This window comes from Aptenodytes patagonicus, chromosome 9 (genome assembly GCF_965638725.1).
Source record: "Aptenodytes patagonicus chromosome 9, bAptPat1.pri.cur, whole genome shotgun sequence".
Classification (NCBI taxonomy): Eukaryota; Metazoa; Chordata; class Aves; order Sphenisciformes; family Spheniscidae; genus Aptenodytes; species Aptenodytes patagonicus.
In genome coordinates, this window is record NC_134957.1 from 1,213,491 (window position 1) to 1,226,602 (window position 13,112).

The following is a 13,112-nucleotide window of genomic DNA, read 5'->3' on the forward strand; positions in this document are numbered from 1 at the left end:
GCAGCTGTCAAGTTTCAGCCCAGCGGCAGGATTATGCAAACACTAACTGATTTCAAACACGCTCCGGAGAAATTTAGGAGCAGCTGGTGATTAAGAGGATGGAATTATCACAACAGGTTTCTTACTGCCCTGCGTGACATTATCAGCCGGACGCAGCATGCTGCCCACCAGCTGAATCAGCCAAGGCTGTTGTTAGCATCAGGAATGCTGTGCATTTTCAACCCTGTGCTGGTCAAGGTGCTGCCTCCACTTGGAAATGAGTATTAGCAAAACTGACTGGGCATCTGCAGGACAGCATGCCTGGCCTGCGAAGAAAGTGGTGTGGAAAGCTGACAGTTTTACAGAAAAGCTTCCAGGCTTCTCTTTTCCCTCTTTTCAACTTTCACTTGAGCTGTAATATTTAGGATAATCAGATAAATCAGGGGACATTTCAGATAAGTCAGAAGGGACGTTTCTGTGTGCGTGTTACATCTCAGTCTCAAAAGATGCAAAGAATAATCTTTGTCTATTCAATGTGCTGCACTGTCACCTTCCTCGTGACAACATGCTTCCACTGTCATGGCTCATGGTGCTGAGGGCGGTGGCAGCCAGGCTGCAGGGACTATGTAACTGAGGAATGCTGCTATTTTCATCACACTTTGGACCATATGCGTTGAGAAGGAGGATTTTGCTACACACACCTCTGCAATGGGGAGTGTCATACGGGGCAGACCTTGGTGTGGGACAGGAGGTCAGGCAGAACTCTCTCCATAGCTGATGGCTAGGTATTTTTCCCTAGCTGAGCCTCAGACGTCTTATCTGTTCTTTGGGCACATGGGGTATTAACCTCATTGGTAAAGTGTTTGAGATCCACTGGGAAATCCCCTTGATAAGACGAGAGGTTGTTATTAAAACATTTTAAATTCCTCCATGACTGTTTTCAAACCCTGCTTTGCAACATAGTGGAAAAAAATGTTTATTAATGCCTCTTTCTTCGCTTGGCTGCTCTGCTGCAGCCCCAGGTGCTTGCTTTAATACTCTCCCCCTCATGCTCCAGTCTCCTTCTGTAACCCACCACCGCAGTTCACTGTTACCTATATACTCCATGGGCCAGCTAACCATATGGATGTCTTAATTTTTCCTAGATGATCCTTGCTCCAGGGGCCACTAGAACAAAATATTGCTTGGGAAAAGACCTATTCTCCTCCAGTTCTCATCCTGATACTTGGCAATGGCTGGAGCAATTCTGTTCGCCTTCCCCAGGGTGGAAATTCCTTTGCTGTGTTTCTTGCTACCCCATTCCTGAATGCTGCAGCCCCTCTCACAGCTGATGGTGCATTTCAGCACATGCAATCTCAGCTCGGTGGTAATATTGACTGCTGAGTGTTTTGGGCAGAGGATGCATATATGTCTGTCCAATGAGTAATGCACTGTGTGCACAGCGGGGTGCATTAATTCTTTATTTTATGAGGGCTGGCAGTGTTTGCTGACTTCCTCTCTTGCAGAGATGAGAGTGGAAGCACCGTGCCTCCTCACCAGAGCCGGCCTCTGACCATCGCTGCTGTTTGTTATTCACACACCAGAGACCAAGACCAACGGTGGTTATTACGTTATTCAAGGGAAGGAGACAGAAATTGCATTAAACAGAGTGCGGTGAAACAGTTCAACAAGGGGCAGCTTTCCTCAAATGCATCTTAAACATCTTAGTGCACTGCTGGGATGCCTAAAATACTTCTGAATTTACCGTATGTATTTCTTTTCTTATGGGAGCCAGCCTTTTTCCTTGCAGGGCACAGGGATTGAAAGCACTTAAGAGCAACAAAAGGAGGCCAGTTCATTTGATGACTGAACGCAGGTTGCTGTTGTGAGAGCCAGAAATAACAAACCACTTTTGAAACAGAATCACAGTCAGAGGCAAGGAAAGGGACATCAGCCTTGCATGCTACACGAGGCTGTCAATTTAACTGCCTCCAGGAGACGGGGAGCAGATCCTGGCTCATGCCTTGCAAGAGTCGGTGTTTCACCAGCCCCATTTGCAGCCATCCCTGACCTTGCCGCACAGGGCATGGTACCCAGCCCGGAGGACTGGGTTGCTCAACTCCCTCCACCCATAGCATCCCATGTCCCCAGCTGCCTTTCCACACTGCTGATGCTCCTTGCAGACAGATGGGGGTCAAGGTGATCTGCTGGAGTAAGATTTCAAACCTTGTTATGGTGCACTTGTTCTCAGTCAGAATTTATGTACCTGGCATGCTCGTTGCTTGGCCTCTGCTTTCTCTGTCACCATTAAAATTAAGGGACCTGTGAGGGTGACAGCAACGAAGAGAGCATTCAGCGTCTATTATACTGGCTAAGGAAGAAAGCTATGGCAGTACAGCATATTCCCTCCAGGCCTGCAAAATATCATGTCCTTATTTGCCTTTGAGACAGCCCAGAAGAGCAGACTCTTCCCAGTGCATGAAAACTTACTGCCCCAAACTCGCAGTTCAGGAGAAGCTGCCGGCCTGAGCCACTTGCCTAACCTAAGCCTGAGGACAAGGCTGCTGTGAAGAGGTTGATTTGCACCAGGAATCAGCAGGGACAGCGCAGCACCCCAACATCCAGCTCTTTCCCCTCAGCTGCGTGTCAGCGGGGGGGAGCAGGACGGCGCCGGCTCACTGCGGTGGCATGGGCTGCGGAGCTGATGTCCCACGGGTAAGCCCGTCACAGCCACACTCCAGGACTGCCTGCAGGACAAGTACACAGTGTTTCCCTGCTCCCGACACCACCTCTGCTCTGCTATTTCCTTCGATTAACCCTACGGCAATTTCCCAGCTGGAAACAGCTCCCTCACACCCAGCCTGGCCAACGGTTAGCACCGTGTTCAGGACCGTTAGCATTTAGTGTTCTTCCTGATTTCTCCTCTGAACTTTCCCAGCTTTGTAGCCGATCAAATCTGAAAAGGATGCTTTTTGCAGAGAGGCCCTCCTTCTCGCTGGCCCCCTCCCCACATCCATGAGCCGCCCCGGGGGCCGGGCACGCAGGCTGCAGAGAGGCAGAGCAGTTTGTTGGAGCTGCATGGCACTTGAGTGCTTACGAGCTGGGTGGAAAAAATGTTGAGCTGTGGGAAGCAATGATCTTCAATAACCACTGAAAAGTGTACAGGCAGACATTTAAGAGCAGCCCTGGCAGAAGAAACAAAGAGAAGCTCTGGGTGAACTAATCCAAAAACAACAAAAGAAGTTTTCCTTTGCCCCTCCTGGGCTAGAGCACTGCCTTTCCATAACATAGCCTGTCTCACTGTCTCTTTCTCACACGCACCCCATCTACTCCTGCCCAAAAAGTGTTCAGAAAGGAAAACAACTCTGCTGGGGGAACATTAATTTGCAGATTTTTCTGTACTGCAATGCAAGAGGAGAAAGAAGGGGGAAAAAAAGCCATGAGATGGCACACAGCATGGGGTAGGTCAGCCTGCAAAGGCTGAGGAGCAGCAGAAACAGTGCTGTGCTGCCTGCGCTGCCTGCGCTGCCTGCGCTGCCTGCAGGCAGCTCTTATGCCAGCAGATCTGCCCTGAAGGGAAGGACAGAGCAGCAGTGACGGCGTGCGCAGAGATATGCAGCGGGACGGGGACAGGGATGGTCTCTTCTTCCTCACCTTGAACACCCCGGGCTGCGGAGGGTAGATCTACAGCGCGAAGGGGAAATGGCTGTTAAGGGAATGGGGGAAGGAAAGCCACATGGGTAACCGTTACTCAGCCGATCTTAGTTTAATTACTCAGTTGAGCTTAATTTAGTAACTCGTAATCATAACATGTCACAAGTGACACAGGGCATCTCTTCATGAACAGCTTGGCTTGCGTTCCCACCCCAGATTGGATGGGGTTTGGTCTCCTAAATATACGTATTTGGCAAGGAAGGAGAGCTCACCTCCTGCCATCCTGTCACAGAGGCATGAAAATAAGGATCCTCTTTGCTTTTAGGGTTTAAAAGGTTTTTCAAAGCGAGTTCCAGGAGGGCTGTGATGACTCCATCCCCATAAGCATGGCTCCACACCTGGACCCTGAGCCTGCATCCTCGGGCCCGGGGCTGTCACCACGTGCTTCCTATCGCACCCGATGGGCATTTCCAGGCAAACTCTGCCTCACTTGGAAAGTTCCTGCCTGCCTGGAGGTTATTATTTGCAACAGCGCTGGCTGTTGCAGAGCGCTGGATGTGAAAGGCAATGCCCCAGGGAGCATCCTTCCTTCGGTCCAGACAGCTGCTTTCTGCGCCGGGCTACACCCAGACATTGCCACATCTCCTACACACTGAGGGAGCAACCTAGGGAGACACCTGGCCACACCTGCATGGAAATGCCCTGTTCCTCCTCCGTTTAGGTGTCTTAGGAATGCAGCAGGCAGAGCTGCTCTTAGGCAACAGCTCATATGGCAACAGCATTCACGGGGCAGTTCTGACTCCCTCGCACATATGTCTGCATCCCTCTGCTCCACTTTAGCAGGTCATCTGCAGCTTGCTGCCTGTAGCAGACAGGGTACAGGGGCAAGATAAACCTCTCAGCTGACCCCTTGCTTGCCCAACAAAGAACAAGAAAAAAAAATTATTTGCTGTTTAAACAGACAAAATTCACTAGATTTGCAGGATTAGGGAAATTCTGTTTTTTTATAAAAATCTTTTGGCATCTGGCCAAATGAACACGGTAGTGTTGGAGCAAATCTGAAGATTTAGAGAAGATAGACTGATGTTTTTATCATCCTTTGCAATTACATTTCTGATTTTTTAAAAATGCTTACCACTTTAATCAATTATTTTTTAAAAAACCAAAGAATAATTACGTATGAAAAAATAAGTTTCCTGGAATAGTTTGAATCACTGTGGAAGATGAGTTTCTAGTTTCAAGAGCTTTGGAAGACACAAATTCCTTTGCTTTTCATGGCACCAGGCATGGCTCATGGCCGGGGAGCTGCAGCTGGAGCAGGATTTGTCCTTCAGGGCAGCCAGCAGCACGGCTGAGCTCCACAGCCTGGGCCGCACGGAGCTGCATGCCTCACCAGCAGATCCACAACCAGTTAATAATTATTTCTGCATTAGTCTATGATGGCTATTGTAATATTTTCATTGTATATTTCTGCCCTTTGCAGGCAGCAAAGCTGACATTGTATAAATTAGAGGGAGGTGAACAGCAGGGAAGAGCACGTTTCCATGCAAGCTTCTCTTCTGTTAGAGAAAGGATGGTGTTGTCCAGAGTCTCTGCATGTTCATCTGTTCCTGCCCCTTCCCCGGCTTCTTTTGCGGTCGTTATTTCTGCACGTTATCTCCTTGTGCCATTTGTCAGCAGGGAAGGACGCTGGGCTTCCCTTCTGGGTGGGACCAGACAGGCGTGTGTGCTCCTGCAAACCCCTTCCCCGAATGCATCGGCTTCTCATGGCAGTCTTCGGGGCACATATCTTATGAAATAGTACAAAAATAGTCAGCACACAACTAAAATAACACATTGCTCTTTCTTCAGAAGTACTCAAGACCTGGACTGGTTTGGGAGGAAAAGATCGTCCTGTGAACCATCTCCCTTCCCAAAAACTGCTCCTTTGAATGACTTCCCAAAATATCCACACGGCTCCAGGAAAAGCTCCAGAAATCCGAATTAGAGAGGCTTGCTCTGCAGTCAAGACTTCAAACATTGCCATTTAGCAGCCTTCTGAAATACAGTATTTCAGTGTCTCTTTGCACAATAGCAGTAATACGAAGAAATCTCACAAGCACAGCTGGTCTAAATAACTATGTGTATGAAATATAAACAGACTTCTTGGGCCTAGTACATACATCCTGCTGCTCTGGATGATTTCTAAACACAGAACACAGTGAGCATCAATTGACAACTCATAAACTATTGAAAAGGGATGCTGGGCTATTTCTGTATCTTGAAAGTGTGTACTGTCTGGAGACAGTGGGAAGGAACAGTTTTAGTTTTGAGCTTAGCCTTAGTGAAAGGATTTAGACAGCTAAGTACATTTAAAAATACCTTGGCCTGTAGTTTCATTTCTTTTTCTGGAACACCTATTAAGTAGCAACTTAACCATGTATTAATGCAAACATACAAACAGCCCAAGCCCAGAAATGCTCAGTGAATTCTTTCTTAAGAGGGAGAAAAAGGAGACAATCTATAGTTCTGAATTTGGGAGAGAGTTATCTCTCTGCTGTCTTTTCACCCCTCCATGAACCCACTTCCCTGTGCAATGGCTGCAGATGGCTGCAGAGCCAGCAGACCGCTGTGGTGCAGCGAGCTGCACGCCTCAGGCTGTGCGTGCTCCGGGCCTTGGGCTTCTGTGTGACCCATATGCATAACCCAAAAAAATTAGAGCATTGCACCCAGGGGATCAGCCCTGAGCCATTTCTGACAGGAGTTAATATATGGCACGAGATCTGCTGAAGGACAGAGGGTAAGAGGCTTATTTGTCAGCCTCTCCAAAGCAGTTGTCTTCCAGATATATTTCAGCATCTCAAATATTTTGCAAGCTGCTATCTCATGCAACTGTACTAAATTTTTGCAGGCACCGCTGTGGTGGCTTAACTCTGGGTAAAGAGGCCACATTATGCTTCATTACTGTCACACTGTAAGCCTGGCACTGTTGCACACGCTGAAATCCTGGGGAGGGACTCTGTACCTTGTCTTAATGATACTGTTGACACCAAAGCCAAAAATTATATGTGGCCAGTTATAGAGATGAGCTAAGTGAAGGTTTTAGTTCATTTCTTTCTTTCTTGGAACAGAGAAGGAAGTATATATGTTATAACCATATATATTAGTGAACATTTTTTGTGATTTACTTCTCTCTGCTCCAAAAATGGTTCTTTGCCAGTTCAGACGGTCATTATTTGATTCTTAAAAACATGACGGCAGGCAGAGGCATGTTCAATATGCATAAAAATAATAATTTTGATTTGTATAATATGCACAAAAATTCTAAGGATATTGTCCACATAAGTAAGCAATACTAGATATCCATTGATCTACTGAAATCACTAGATCTACTGATACATTGGACACTGTAGTTGGGAAATTAGCTATCTTTTTTAGGAACATAGAATCTATCAAGAAATAAAAGAGCCTGTGGAACTCTCTGATAAGGGAGAAATCTTCGTTGCAGTGGTGAAGTCCTGGTAACAACATCATCTGCTTCCAGATACCAGCATCAGCAAAAACCAGGAAAATATTGGAACAGCATTTAATGATACTTTTCTATGTAAGAATTCAAAAAGACAGCGCAGCGGAAAAATATGCATTTCCTTGAGACGTGCCAAAACAGCACTGTGAATATTCCTGGTGTGACTGTGCACCGTGCCAAATGCATGGTGCGGGTACCTGCCTCCGGCGCAGAGGGTCGCGGGGCACTAGGCAGGGGATCTTCAATGATCGAATTGTCAGGAGAAGATTTCTCCATTCAAAGTGAGAGTTCAGTAACTTTTTTGCAGCTTTTTGTCTCTCACCAGAATATTCCTGCGAGCAAACTTGTTTATTTGGATATTTGTGGAAGGTGAATCATAACAAAGGAATCACAGACGCAGCTGAAACAGGCTGCCACCCGGTCCTCATTCTGGCAGATCATTTTAGGAAAACGCCACTGATTTACTGCCATTAACATCCAAAATCCTATGGAGCAATCAGGCCTTTGCTTCTCAGACACACGTGTTTGATTTTTCTGGCTATGCTGGGTAACAGGGGAGTTATTATTTAAATGGAAACAGTAAGTACAGTGTAAACAAAAGAAAGAAAAAGGGAGAGAGCATCACGACTGCTGTGATACCTTCAGCCTCAGCAGCATGAAAGTTGCGTGACGTTTCTGCAGAACATCAGGCCAAGCAGTGCTGCTTGACCACCAGCTTCCTCTGTAGTGCTGTGGGAGACCTTTGTAGGGTTAAAGAGGAGAAGGCAGTGCTCACTGGCTCTCATCCCCCAGCCCAGGGTGGCCCCTGCTGTGCTGCAGGGATGATGCTGGCTGCTGGCGCTACTGTGATTAGGGACTGTGCAGGTTCTTGGTTCTGTGGCCCATGTCCAAACAGCATCACAGCATCAGCTTACAAACCCCTTGAACACGGTGTCTTCACCTCCCATCTGGCAGCATCAGGAGTGTAACATGGTAAAGACTGCAAGGAGCTCATCTGCTTTGGTGCTGGGTGCTAGGCAGGGCATTGCTTACCTGTATTTCTGGCCCAAAAGCCAACCTACAACATCAGGAAGATCCACCTTAAACAGCACAGAGTGCATCCTTATTTAGCTGATACATGCATGTTATTTTTGGGATCAGACACCTTATTTATAAGAGCCATGGTCACTGCATAGTGCCTTCCGTAGAGCTAAGGAGAGGACATGGCACGAAAAGCTCCTCAGACTGCACAAGGGGAAACTGGGTGGCAGCACTCAGGTTGTGTCACAGGTTTGTGCACATAATGGAATTTGGGGGCCAGATCTCTAGCAGCAGAGTGTGGGAGCTCCCCACCGTGTGGGAGCTGGCCGGTGGGTTGTGCTCCCAGGATCGCTGTGTCAGACGGGGAAGAGACAGGCACTGCTGCGGGTGATTTCTCCTCTCTGCCACTTCGGTTCCATGGGCAGGAGTTTGTCCTCCTAATGAATGGTGTTGCTGAAACTGAAAGGCAATGTTTCAAAGAACTTCTGGCATTTAGCATATGATAACTTAAAATCTTACCAGGATCAAAATGCCTCTGATATAAAAAGCCATTACAAAGTTTTTTTTAATGGCTTGACTTTCTTTGCTCTGCAGTGGATACAGTCCAAGGTAAAGTCCAAACCTGAGACTGTCACACTAGCTGAGCGACACTCTTTTTGCTAATGCTGACACTACTTTTCTAATGCATCTGAAGCTTTGCTGTGGGCGTAGATGCTAACTCCGAAAAATGAGCCACCGTCACTGCTGCTGTTGCAGGGTGGGACAGGATCTTTCCTGAGTGCTCCCCACTGGGCACCAGAGTCCTTGGGATGCACGGCTGGCAGGGGCGATGTCTCTGGGAAGGGAAACAGAAAAAGCATGTTGTGCCAGGATCTGCCTTGCCGGACCCCAGCAGAGCAGCCCCTCTGCATGGCCACTCTTGATCTTCTCATCCATACTCTGGGTGATCAACTTGTGAATTGAAAAGCTGCTCTCCAAAACTCTTCATAACCAAAGATCCCCCTTAAATCATTGTTTGCTTCATTCTTTAGCTGTTGGAAAAGTTATATCCCGTTTCAGAACAGGGAGCAAAGTACTGTACACTGAGGTCCAAATGCTCCTGCACAGGGAACCTGCAAAACACCGCTACAAAGTCCGTAGGCTGGGAGGCATCCTAGCAGGGAGGTGGGAATAAAAGGTGCCATACATTGCACCTTTTGCCCCCTCGATGCTCTGCCGTCCTCGAGCTGAGCCACCCCTGACTTTGCCAGTGTTAAGGGACAAGTCCTGCATAAACACTCAGAAGGAGATTTGGCCCCAAAGGGTGTGTCTGGCACCATCCTGCCCTAAAAAACATAGAAGCCAAAAACTCCAGGCTCCCCTGCTTGGCAGCACCCTTGGCTCCCCCTGGTACCAGCAGCTTCTCAGCTGCTGAGCCTGTCTTGCTCCATGGCAAGGAGGCTCCATTTTCTTGTCACTGCCTCCAGCACTGGATACTCCAAAAACTAAGCCAGAGGGGGCTTATCAGGTACGAGCCAGATGCCAGACTCAAGGGCTGATGAACTATGGCACCCACTGCTATTTGCAGTCGGGTGATCATATGTTCGTAACAAATATGCAGTTAGTTCAGTGCAGTCAGGAACCTGTTTCATCATGTGCGCACCAGGGCACACGTACAGGCTTGAGCTGCCTCCTTCTTAAACTCTTTAACGATTTTCTCTTCTGCTGGACAGCCCCTAAGCTGCTGCCCATGAGTAGTTCACACATCTCCCCTTCACAAAATGAATGCACAAAGGCATTTGGGGAGAACTGGAATTACTCATGATTTTGACAACAGATACAGCCGAAAAACGTTTGTTTCATCTTCTGTTTTCCCCTTTGTTTCACCTTAGGACCTCTGTAACTATTTGAATTTCCAATGGAAGTTTTTAAAATGCATTTTTTCCATTACAAGTGACCTTAAGTATAAGGGGAGTTAAATATAGGGTTAGGAAACACAGCAATGTCCACGTTGAACTAAATGCTTTTGATTGCTCAAGATTAAATATTTTTCTCCTCCCCATCTTGCTAACCCAGACCTGTTCTCTTTGTGGTTTGTTTTGACCTCTGAGCTGACAAACGCTCCTGCTCCTGTGCCTGCTTGAGGGTAGCTGTGTGTTACAGCTACAGTAGTTACAGTGCAGTAGGTACACCTCGTAGTACGTTTCGTGTTTCTCCCCCCAGCATTCTCATTTGCCTTGAGCTCTTCAAATTTGAAGCCTTCATCTCTGCTTTCCAGCACATTTTCTTCTCTGCCAGCTGAGACAAGGCATGTTCAGCACTGCAACGGTGGAGGCAGCCACACTAAGCCCTGCAGGCGAGGGCTGTGGCAGAGCAGGCTCACGGAGCTGCAGAAACCCACTGCAACCCTGAGTGCCAGCATCAAGGTTTCTCTTATGAGAAAGGAAGGATGCTTATAGTTTCCCTTGGTGGATTTTTTTATTTGTGAAAGAGCCAATCTGACCTCAACAGGTCCTCTTGCACATCTTGCTTTGGGTAGAGCCAAGGCCATGGACCTGCATTACCCTTCATTACCTGCATTACCATTACCACTTTCTTGGGAGTACTCTAGTGGCAGATGGGGACACAGTCCTCTTTCATCGTGAGTTTTATATTGTCTACTCATCTGCTCTGTCAGAACAACCTCTGCTGTCAACCCGACTGGGTGGGCAGCAGACGAATCCCCATCCCCATCCTCCCGCATGGAGGGGCAGCATGGGAGCAGCTCCAGCTGTCACCTCCAGCCGAGTGGGTGGCTGCCTTGCCACACCGACAGTGCTGGCTGCATGGGTGGCCATTCCTTGCCATGTTGCAGGTCACCTGTCACTGCTGAAAGCATCCTTACTTTGCAAGACATGAGGATTCAGAGGATTTTGAGCTTGGCAAAGCATTTCGGAGATGCATCGTGGCACAATAAGATTCCTTGGTTTGTGGTTCCTTCGCTTTCTGCACTTCATTTCACACGGATTCCCAATGCTGTTCACTTTAGGATGGGTATTTATCACACACTTAAAGCCTGTCTCCAACTCATCAGAGACAGCCACTTTATCCAGACTAGCAGTTTGATGTGTGGAAGTTTCAACGTCTGCATCGGTGGCTTGTCTAATTCTCTTTCCCGATCTCCCAGCATGGAATATTGCCATCCCTGATCCTCATGCCAACGCCTGCTTCGGGTACAGAAATGTCATAGGTGAGAGTCCTCATTGACAAAACCATAAACACGGGCAGCTTTACGGGAAAGCTGGCATATTATACATGCTGCAGATAACTGCGCTGCTAGGAGAGAGATAGCACAGACAATAAAATTCAAACAATGAGTGTTTGCCCAGCAGCTTGTGAACTTGCAGCAGGCTGCTGGAGGAAGCAGGGAGCAGCTCGTATCAACTACTTCACAATCAAGGCCAGAGAAGCCAGAGAAGCAGCAAAGGAGATCTCGGGGATGATCTCCTGACAGCTGGGACCCCCTTGGGTAGATCTGCATTTGTGGTCCCTTAGAGACAACTGCAGCCCTCTGGTCCCAGCCGTCCTGCTAAAACAGGCCATGAACTGACCATGTGTGACTTTCCCCATCTGCCTTCCACACTGAGCTTTTTACAAGGAAAAGGGAAGAGAAAGCAAATGCAGGTGCAAGCAGGAGTGTGGACCATCCCCAGCTGAATCATGCTGTTCATACAGCAAGTGAGAATATATTACGCTCTTGCATGTGTGCCACTGAATAAATTATGCATTTAAAAATAGTAATGAGGCTGAAAATCAGTTTTGCACACACGTGGGTGTGCAAGAGTGCCGACAGGAGCTGCCCCCCCTGCAACAGGTGATTCCATAAGCCACCCTGGCTGCCCACACCACAAGCAGCTGCCTGCACCCAGGGCTCGACCTGCACAGGCTGTTGTTTTAGCAGCTGTGTCTTCCTAATCCCTCCCACCACATGTTAGCGCTCCCTTGGCATGCTCGGTGCTACCGGCGATGGCTGCAGCTCTGCTTGGGTGGAGCAGCTGGGAACATGAGGAAGGGTGGCCTCCAAGAAGTCTTTATTTTCATGCTGATAAAGATCAAAGTTTTTCTCTTGATGGCTTCACAGCAGTTCCTGGCTGGGGAGGCGGGCTTGCTTGGGAACTGAGTCATCTGTCCCAGGGTGAAGGCAGCTGCCATACCAAAAAGACAGGGCTGCATGTGACGCCGAGGGCAAATTGCAAAGGGCAGTTTGGGACAGAGGGACTGTTAGCCCCTGGCGAATCTGTGTCCAGAAGGTAAAGCTGTCACTAAAGGTAATTCGGATCACAGCATATGTGTCATCCAAGGGCTTGTCTGTAGAAAACATGGGTTTGCATTGCCATAGCCTTTCCCAGCCCATCACCCTCCTGTATCCCTTGGTGATATCACTACTGCCTCCGCAATCATGTCTCTGAGAAATCCCGTGTGTGGACCAGCACCCCACTGTGCTAGATGGCACATGGGCACTGGACATGATCATCTTTATCCCAAAGCATCTAAATACTTCAAATAAAGAGTGAAAGATGGCAGATGATAGACACACAGAGTGGTGTATTCAAGGAGGCGGCACTGTTAAGGAGGGTTGAAAATTTTTAAAATCATGCAAAATATTGCAAGTCTTAACAGAAAATGTTGGGGAATATCCGAGTCACAGGCCTGAGGGATTCAGCAGCTAGGTGGCATTAGCTAGGGTGGGACTTGATAGAGGAAGCTTTAAGAATCCTGTTTTGCTCACTCAGAGATTATTATCATGATGAGAAGAAGATGCCAGGGTCTCAAGCTGAGATTTAAACCTGAGGAGCTGTGCATACGCCATGAAGATGGACGTATGCAGAAAAACCTTCCTCCCAGCTGGGCATGTAAAACCATTACAGGCTTATTTGCATTGCAGGGCAAAGGGTTTGTTTGGTATGTGTTACACACAGTGCATCTTCCAGCTCCCAGGTCTGTGAGGCTGGTCCCC